This window comes from Diceros bicornis, chromosome 17, assembly GCF_020826845.1.
Source record: "Diceros bicornis minor isolate mBicDic1 chromosome 17, mDicBic1.mat.cur, whole genome shotgun sequence".
Classification (NCBI taxonomy): Eukaryota; Metazoa; Chordata; class Mammalia; order Perissodactyla; family Rhinocerotidae; genus Diceros; species Diceros bicornis.
The window spans coordinates 15,203,532-15,213,605 of NC_080756.1; positions in this window are offsets into that span (position 1 = coordinate 15,203,532).

Consider the following 10,074-nt stretch of genomic DNA (forward strand, 5'->3'; position numbering starts at 1 on the left):
TCCAGTGCTCTTAGAATTTATGCATCACTATTTTTCTCACTCATTTTGCTCTATGTGAGTGGATATCTTGCTATTCCTTGATCACCCAAGCCCACTGCCAACTCAAGGCCTCTGCACCTGCTGTTCCATGTTTCTATGATGTTATCTCTCTGGACATCACATGACTAGCTCTCTCGTGTCACTCAGATCTCAGAATTGGGCATGCTTCAGGGGGAGCTTCCCTGACCATGCCATCCAAGACAGCCACTACTCAACCACTGTCTAACACCTTCACTTGCTTACTATTTTATACATAGTAGATTTTTTTATTGTTCACATCACTCCTAAATTTGATTATTTCTTCATTTGTTTATGTGTTTATTGTCTGTTACCCTCACCAAACTGAAAGCTCCACTAAGGGAAGGATTTCATTTAATGCTAGATCTTTAGGACTGATGAAAGTGACTAGCACATATTTGGAATCCCGTAAATATATATTAATTGAATCTTATTTTTTTACCTTATTTTTAATTAAATCAATTTTCTCTAGGCTTGAGCTATCCTAGCACATCATGTTTAATCTTTTCTAAGGGATCAAGAGTCTTTGAGTGAAGTAGTCTTGTTCTTCAAAGCAACCCAAAGATACCTAAAGACAGAACAATATAAGATTGACAAACCAAAAACACTTTGGGCAAACTCCAAATAAATGTTTCATTTACATCAAGTATTTTAAATTTATTGATATGAAAGGCCCTCCTAAGTGATCAGTTAGGAAATAGATTTCACTATAACATTTCCCACTCAAGGGATAACATTAAAGGAAATTCGTAGTCTCTCCCTGAAAAATTTTCTAATTAATATTTCTGATTAAATCACATGGATAAAAATGCAAACATTACCAACAAAATAGTTATAGTTTTTAGAAGCAAAGTAAACGCAAGAAAAGTGAAATAGAATGTCAAGATAGTATGGTTAAATAAAATGTCACCTTTATAATTATTTTCCTAACTCAATCGTATTTTTTCAAAAATTATATCAATGAATTCTAATTAAAGAATTATACTGATGATTCTTCTAATCTCTGATTTACATGTGTAAATCTTCTATATAAATTAAATTTATTGATGATAAATACATTCAATCAAACACACGTTTAGAAAAATCTTCAGGTCTATAAGATAAACACTATATAAATAAATATGCAAAAATAAATAAACTGTATAATACATAAACATTCAACGTACATGTATAAAGATAAATCATATAAATATGCTAAATATATCCATGCCTCAAAGTGATTGTAATCAATAAAAAACTTCTATACACAAAATAGAAATATGAAAAAATATTGTATGCAATATGAACCTCTTCCAGATAGCCATTAATTGCTTGCCTGACACCACACTCGTGCACATATGTTAATGTCAATGATTCCAATATTTTCTCAGGAAATGGGTCCATTTCACTCTTAAACCTCCCTTGATTCACATATGCATACGTACCATGCTTTTCTCCTTTGATATATTATCTCCTCATGTGACTTGAGCAATTAATCCCATATTGTGAAATGATAAGTGAATTACTCTAATGATAACTCATCTCCCTATAGTCTCTTGGCCCTTTCTCTCAATGTATGCCATATGAATACTGCCAAACACTTCTCAAAGAGCTTTTTTCTTGAATTACTTTGCTGTTTGCTTCGACCCTCATATTCTTTGTAATACCTTACATAAGAAATATTTACTAACTTCTCTGTATGCCCGTGGAAGTTTTGGGCAACTACCAGGTTCTTTATGATACATCGGGGTGTTATTATATATGTATATCCCTGCAAGAAGGGCATACAGCATGATACCTTTGCTCAGTAAATATTTGTTGAGGATTTATTTAAACCAAATTAGATTTCTAAGTTAGATACTCTGTTTTATTGAAGTATCATTGATTTATAATAAATTTCTCATGTTTAAGATATACAATTTGACAAGTTTTAAGATATGTTATATACCTTTGAAAACTTTACCACAATCAAGATAATAAATATACCCCTTGACCCCTAAAAATTCCTCATACCCCTTTTTAATTCTTCCCGGGCTTCCCGCTCCATTCCCACACACTAATTTATTTTTATAACTATAAATTACAGTATATTTTCGAGAATTTTATACTAATGGAATAATATATTTTGCCTAGTTTTCTTTACGTAAGTAGCATAATTATCATGAAGCGCTTCATGTTGTTCTGTGAATCAATTGTTCTTTTTTCTCTGGGCACAACCACAGGTTCTTTACCCGTCACACAAGAGGGGCCAGATAAGAGCTGGAACACCAGGCTTATGGCAAGGAAAGGGTTTTTATTTCAGGCGACATCAGCCGGGAGATGAGAGTGAGTCCTCAAATTTGTCTCAACTCCCCAAAAGATGGGAGGCGAAGGGTTTTAAATGTTGTGAGGAGTGTGGCTGCTTGTAGGGAGGGGGAGCCTGTGGACTTGCTGGTCGGCGCTTTCCCACCAGCCTGCCTTTGGCCTTGTGAGGCTGCTGGCAGGGAGGAGGAGGGTGAGATAAGGGAATCTGCAGGTGAGTGGCCTTGGTTGTCTGTCTCTGTGGTGGATTCTGGTGCCAGGAAGCCGAGGAGGTGGGGTCTGGGAAGCTTTAGCTTCTTGATATTCTCTGGATATCAGTTTCCCTGTAATAAATCTTCAAAAACTGGTAATTAGCCAAAATTTCAGTATAAGCCCAGTGTGAGGCCACCTGGGCTTTTAACAATTTGTAACTTCTATTTGCCTTGTAAAGTTCAGGGATACAGAGGTTTAAAAAGCCAATATTTGCATATGAATGCAACTTAGAGAAGCAAGGAAAGGGGATGAGTGTTTTTGGTTTTAACCCCATTTGTGCTGGGTTTAATGTAGAGGAACTGATGTCAGGGCTGGCATAACATTCCCTTTTTATTTCTGAATATTTTTCCATTTTATGGATATACCACAATTTGTTTAACCTTTCTTAGATGATGTATACTTGAGCATTTCCGTTTGGGACTATTACAAATAAAACTACTATGAATATTTTTCACATGTCTTTGTGCACACAGATGCTTTCATTTTCCTTGGGCAAATACCTAAAAGAATGGCTGGGTGGTATGATAGGTGTATGTTTAACTTTTTAAAGAAACTGCTAAATTGTTTCCCAAGTGGTCACAACATCTTATAATCTCTGCAGCTGTAGAATGAGTTCCGTTTTCTCCACATCCACGCCAACACTTGGTATGGTCAATCATTTTAATTTTAGTCATTCTATTGGGTTTGTAATGGTATCTAAGTGTTAATTTAATTTCCCTAATGACTAAAGATTTCAAGAGTCTTTTCATGTGCTTACTTGTTATAGGTATAAGTTCTTTGGTGAGGTGTCTGTTTAAATCTTCTGTCCATTTATATTGAGTTGTTCGTCTTGTTATTGGGATGTAAAACGTCTTCATATATATCAGAAAAAAAGCCTTAATCTATTTTACAACCATTTTCTTCAGTCATTGGTTTACCTTTTCATTTTCATTACAACGTCTTTTTGAGGAGTGAAAATTTTCATTTTCATAAGGTCCAATTTATTGGGTTTTTTTAAATTTTTTATGCTTTTTTGTCTTAAATCTTTGTCAAATGAATATGAGCAAATTTTCTCCAGAAGAGAAATATCCTGTTTTCTTCCAGAAGTTTTACAGTTTTAATGCTTATGTTTCAATCTATGATGCATTTCAAGTTAATTTTTGTAAAAAATATGAGGTGGAGGTCAAGGTTTATTGTTAATTTGTACATGACCAGAAATTACTCAAATATCTTTTGTTGAAATAATAATCCAATAATTCTTTCCCTATTTAATTGATTGGCACTGTTTTGAAAATGAATTGACCTGTCTGTGTGGGTCTATTTCTGGACTATGTGTTTCATTGATCTATATGTCTATATTTATGCCAATACCATACTGTCTTGATTACTGAATCTTTATAAGTCTTGAAAACAGATACTGTAAGTTCTCCAACCTCATTCCTCGTTTTCAAAATTTTTCTGAGTATTTAAGTTATCTGAATTTCCATCAGAATTTTAGAATCATCTTGCCAATTTTTTAAAAAAGAAAAAAAAAAAGGTGTTGGGATTTTGATTAGAATTGCATTAAATCTCTAGAACAATTTTTTGGTAGAACTGACATAACAATATTAAGTCCTATGAACACAGTAATAGGTATGTGAACAAAAGAGGAAAAAAAAGTCCTGCACTCAGGGAGTTTACGTTACCTAGATTCACATTGACGTGTATTAAAGAGAAAAGTCATAAGTATACATATCCAAAGAAGTATGCTAGCTTTATGTAAAACAGTTGATATGTACAACATTCCATGATCACCAGCCTCGTCACATGTTGTCCTTTCGACTGCTTCCCATCCTCCATTCTCCAAATCCCTGGACGGAGGTCTGTTATCTGTGACTACTTCACCACTTTCCTCTGTCAGATATACTTGCTATTCTTTCTCTCTGGTCTCATAAAACCAATGAATTATCAAATATCTCCTTTGTGATTTCTTTTTCATTCTTTCTTTTATTTTCAGTCTCTACCCTAGTACTACAATATAGGGTTAATGTCAGATACTAGTTGTGCTACAGAAATACCTTAATTGGTCTCTCTGAATCAAGCCTGTATTTTGTACCACCCATCATCCCTATTTCTCCAATTATAATGTGGTAATTACCCTACTTAAAAACCACCCCATTATCCACATACAATTTCTAATACATTAGCTGGCATCCAGGTTCTTCGATATTATGGCATAAATATACACTTCAAATCTATTTTTGCCAATAGTTAACTTTGAACATTGTAGACCTCAAACTAGAGAACCTCCGGTCCTCTGAACATGATGTGTGCATTCTCAAATGCAAGATATTCCTCAGAGTACTTTCCATACCACAACACTGTAGCAGGATGAGGGGGAAAAAGAGGATTTTTTTCATTAGCTAGGATTATATTTCCTTTTAATTAACGAACTTAACTGATTTAATAAGAAAACATGACATCACTCACGACAGAAGATAAAGTCCTAAGGATGTGGGTTGAAAATGGGTCAATGAAGTGATTGATAAATGAATCTGCAGTAGGAAATGAGTAAGAAAACCACAATAACATCTCTAACATCTCTGTGCCTCATTTTCCTCACCTATAAAGTAGAGATCATTTTAGCACCTACCTCACAGTTTACTGTGATCAATAAGCTTTGGAACAGAGATGGGCATATAGTAGGTGCTCTCTATGCATTAAGTTCTAATATGATTCTCCTCTGAGCCTGCTCTCACATAGTAGATAAGTTCACTAGGGAAGGATTTATCAACTTTGCAACTGTGCAGCTAAGTACTATTCAGAAGGAAAAGGGATAGAGGACCTCTTTTTACCAAATGACAACTCTAATTTCTCCGGTTAGCATTACAAGCATAAAGAGAGATATTCTGATATTCTGGTTCTTTTGCATATTTTCCACAAATACCCAACATCAAGGCATTAAGATGTTTTCTTTTCTATAGTTTTTAAATATTGCGTATAGTAAACGTTACTTATAGCTATTATTAATCACCATTTAATTATAAACCTCAGTGAGTAGACGAGTATTTCATTTTCTAAAAGGTAATTTATAAGGACTATACTGAGAGTAGTGGTATCTGAAGACTAAAGGGCTTGTTAGAATTATTTCCTAAATGAGCTACTACAGTTCATGCTGTGATCAATGTAGTATTCAGATCCAGAATGTAAAAGGGACCAAGTAAAAGATGGAAAAAAATACTGCAAACTTGAGGATGGAGTTAATATTTAGAGAGACAGACAGATGAAAACAGTAAGATTTCAATAAATCAAGTGGTTAATAATACAGGCAAGTATGAGAAACCGGCTCTGTTACAACACATGGACAAGATTTACACCTTCTCTATACTATGCTTTGTAGTGTGAACAATTTCAGTTAGAGTCAAGGATGGATCTGATAGATATGATTCTTAATTTCATTACCATGAATTAATTATGCATCTTTTATCACTTTGCCATTTCTACACAACAAATCTCCCTTAAACTCAGTGTCTTAAAACAATAAGCATTTATTATTGCTCATGAGTCTATGGTTCAGCTAGGCAGTTCTGCTGATCTGGACTGGGTTCTCCCACATTTTGGGGAATCAATTGGCTGTCAGCTGGTCCAGAAGGGCCTCAGTTGGGATGAATGAGCTCTGCTTCATTACATCTCTCTGCCTCCAGCAGGCTAGCCTTGTCTCAGTCTCATGAGAATCATGTGGGTGCAAGAGAGACAGCGAATCTATTCCATGTCTTTCTCCTAGTTTCTGATGGTTGCCAACAATCCTTGGTCTTCCTGGCTTGTGGGTGCATCAGCTTTCGCCTCCATCTTCACCTGACTGTCTTTCCTATGAGTCTGTGTATCTCTGTGTCTCTAAATCTCTCTCTCTCTTCTTATATAATGATGCTAGTCATTGGATTTAGGGCCCACCCTAACCTAGTATAACCTCATCTTAAACTGATTACATCTATAGATGTCCTTATTTCCAAATAAAGTCACATTGACAAGTACCCCGGGTTAGGACTTCCACATATCTCTTTGAGGGCGACACAATTCAGTTCGCTACAATGATCATATATATTTAATGCAAAGTGCTTAAGAGAAGTCAAATACCCTGATTATAATTAGAAACATAAGCCTGTAAATTCATAAAATACATCAAAGCCCAATCTATAAACAAGTGTATAAGATAAAGAGGAAATGCCAATTAACATGCAAACTAACTAAGCTTCCTTCCTTTCTTTCCCCCCCACTGCTATCTGCATTCCCTTGTCAAGAACAAGGCATGCTTATTTTTCAACTTAAACTTAAACTCCTTTTGCAAATTTGCCCATGAAAATTCCTAACCCATCTCCCAACTACTTTGCCATTTATAATCCATACCTTATTATTTACCGTTAGATTTTGTATCATATAATTTTAGAAACTGTTCCTTTATAGATGATCAAAGGGAGTCTCAGATAGTTTTTTGTCTTGACCAAGGTCTTTAAGATAGTTAATGAAAGAATCAGAAATAGCACCAAGGTTTTTATTTTTATTTAATTTTCAGATTTCACTAGTTTTATTTCTTTTCTTTCAGTTTGATTGAGACGTAATTGACATATAACACTGTATAAGTTTAAGACGTACAGCATGTCTTGACATACATGTGTTGCAAAACGATTACCACAAGTTTAGTTAACATCCATTAACTCATATAGTTACAAAAAAAGATTTGAGAACGTTTAGGATTTACTCTCTTAGCAACTTTTGAATACACCATACAGCAATGTTAACTGTAGTCATCATTTTGTACATTGCATCCTCAGTACTTATTTATCTTATAATCCAAGACTACCTTCATCCAATTCCCCCACCCCTATGCCCCGCCTCTGACAACCACAGATCTGTCTCTTTTTCTATGAGTTTGGTTTTTCAAGATTCCACATATAAATGAGATCATACAGTATTTGTCTTTGTCTTTGTCTGATTTATTTCTCTTAGAATAATGCCCTCAAAGTCCTTCCATGTCACAAATGTCAGGATTTTCTTCTCTTTTATGACTGCATTGTATTCCTGTGTGTGTGTATTTATTTATTTATATCACATTTTCTTTATTCACCCATCTGTAGATGGACACTTAGGTTGTTTCCATGTCTTGATTATTGTAAATGATGCTGCAATAAACATGGGAGTGCGCATTATCTCTTCAACATGTTGATTTCACTTCCTTTGGATGTATACCCAGAAGTGGAATTGCTGTGTTATATGGAAGTTCTATTTTGAATTTTCTGAAGAACCTCCATACTGTTTTTCATAGAGCTGTATCAATTTACATTCCCATCAGCAGTGCTCCAAGGTGTCCGTTTCTCCACATCCACACCAGTATTTGTTCTTCCTTGTCTTTTTGAAAATAACCATTCTAAGGGGTGTGAAGTGATATCTCATTGTGGTTTTGATCTCATTTCCCTAATGATTAGTGACATTGAGCATTTTTTCATGTAATTGTTGGCCATTTGATTATCTTCTTTGGAAAAATGTCTATTCATGTTCTTTGCCCATTTTTTAATTGGATTATTATTATTATTATTATTTTGCTATTGAGTTTTATGATTTCCTTATACATTTTGGATATTAACCCCTTTTCAGACACATGGTTTGCAAACATATTCTCCCATTCCATAGGTTTTCTTTTCATTTTGTTGATTGTTTCTTTTGCTGTGCAGAAGGTTTTTGGTTTGATGTAGTCCCACTTGTTTATTTTTTTATTTTGTTGCTTTTGCTTTAGATATCATATCCAAAAGTCATTGCCAAGATCCATGTCAAGAAGCTTTTTCCCTATGTTTTCTTTAGGAGTTTTATGGTTCCAGGTCTTACGTTTAAGTCTTTAATCCATTTCTAGTTAATTTTTGTGAGTGGTGTAAGATAGGGGTCTAGTTTCATTCTCTTACATGTGAACATCCAATTTTCCCAGCACCGTTTATTAAAGAGACTGTCTTTTCTCCATTGAGTATTCTTGGATCCCTTGTCAAATATTGGTTGATGTACATGCATCTAGGTTTTTAAAAATTAAGATTAGTGTTTCTTTCACCACATGTTTGATTTTGCTTTATTTATATATAGTTTTTGTTTACATTAAGATCTAAAAAATTGATTGAACAAATTATCATATTTTTTTATCTATCAGATATTTCTCAGACAAATTTGCCAATGATTGTAGATAAAGAAAATACATCCAAAAAATCTGAAAATAAGAAGTACCATTATAGATTGTAAGGCCGTATGCAAAGGCCATTTTTAAAATTGTTTCTGCACCTCCTCCAGATGCCCCAAACACACACAGACAAAAAGTTATTCACATCTAATTTATGAAGAAGAGGTGATTCTGTCTGTATGTAACAAATATTCCATATACACATATATATGTAAAATTTTTTGCCTCTAGATTCAAAATGTTCCCTCCATAAGGCTTCCATGTGAACTACTATGATGGAACTTATAAATGAATTCAACCAAGTGACATTTGTTTCCTGATTTGATTTTTATCCATTAGAATTCTTCATTAAAAAAAAAAACTGAAACTGACTCTGGATGATTTACACAGGAAAAATATTGAAAAGATATTGAGAAGCAGACCACGTATAAAATGGGAAGGGAAATGCAAGAATAAGCAGCAGTCAGGACCACAGTGAAAATCTAAATTATTACTCCAGAGTCAGTTGTGTAAACACACTACTGTGGCAACAACTAAAACCTGGAGGCACAGTTTAAGCTTGCACCACCAGCACTGGACACTGGGAGCCACTGGCTTCATGTGAATCCCCACTGTTCCCATTTCTTTGCATCACTAAATCACAATTCAAAATCTGATTAGTTGAACTTAGGTTAGATGCCTACAAACTAGCTGTAAGGGAGTCTGATAAAATGTATATCTGGCCTTCACATCTGCTCCATGAGAAATGGTTTCTGCCTTTCCCTAAGACTCACAAAATGAGGAGTCCAGAGGCTGAGGTCCATGATACTGTCCCCTCCTGTCTGAATATATTAAATCGTAATAGCACAATGAAAACTCACATGACTTTGCCACAAACCTGTACAGACATGATGGTTCATGGAAGATAGATAAATTGCTACTGAGTATTGGATTCTGAATTCAAATTAGTGATTATCTGACTGCCAAGTCTGTAGGTCTAATTCCACAATAACTCATCATTTTACATTAGCTTTATCCTCTCAACTAACTGAAAATTGTTGTTTAAATTCTAAGAAGTAATAGCTGATTAATAAAAATTAATAGCTTATTTAGCCAATGATCAAAGAAGCCCAGAATCATGTCACTAAATATTAACATTAAGGCAATTTTATTAAATAACCTCATTTAACCCAGCAACTCATATAAAGAATTTACACCATGAATTCTTGACAACTACCAATCTCTACCTTTCAATACATCCTTTAAAAAGTCACTTAGAACACATTACACGATTTATCTGTGCATCACATTAGCTGCAGAATATATAGAGGTTT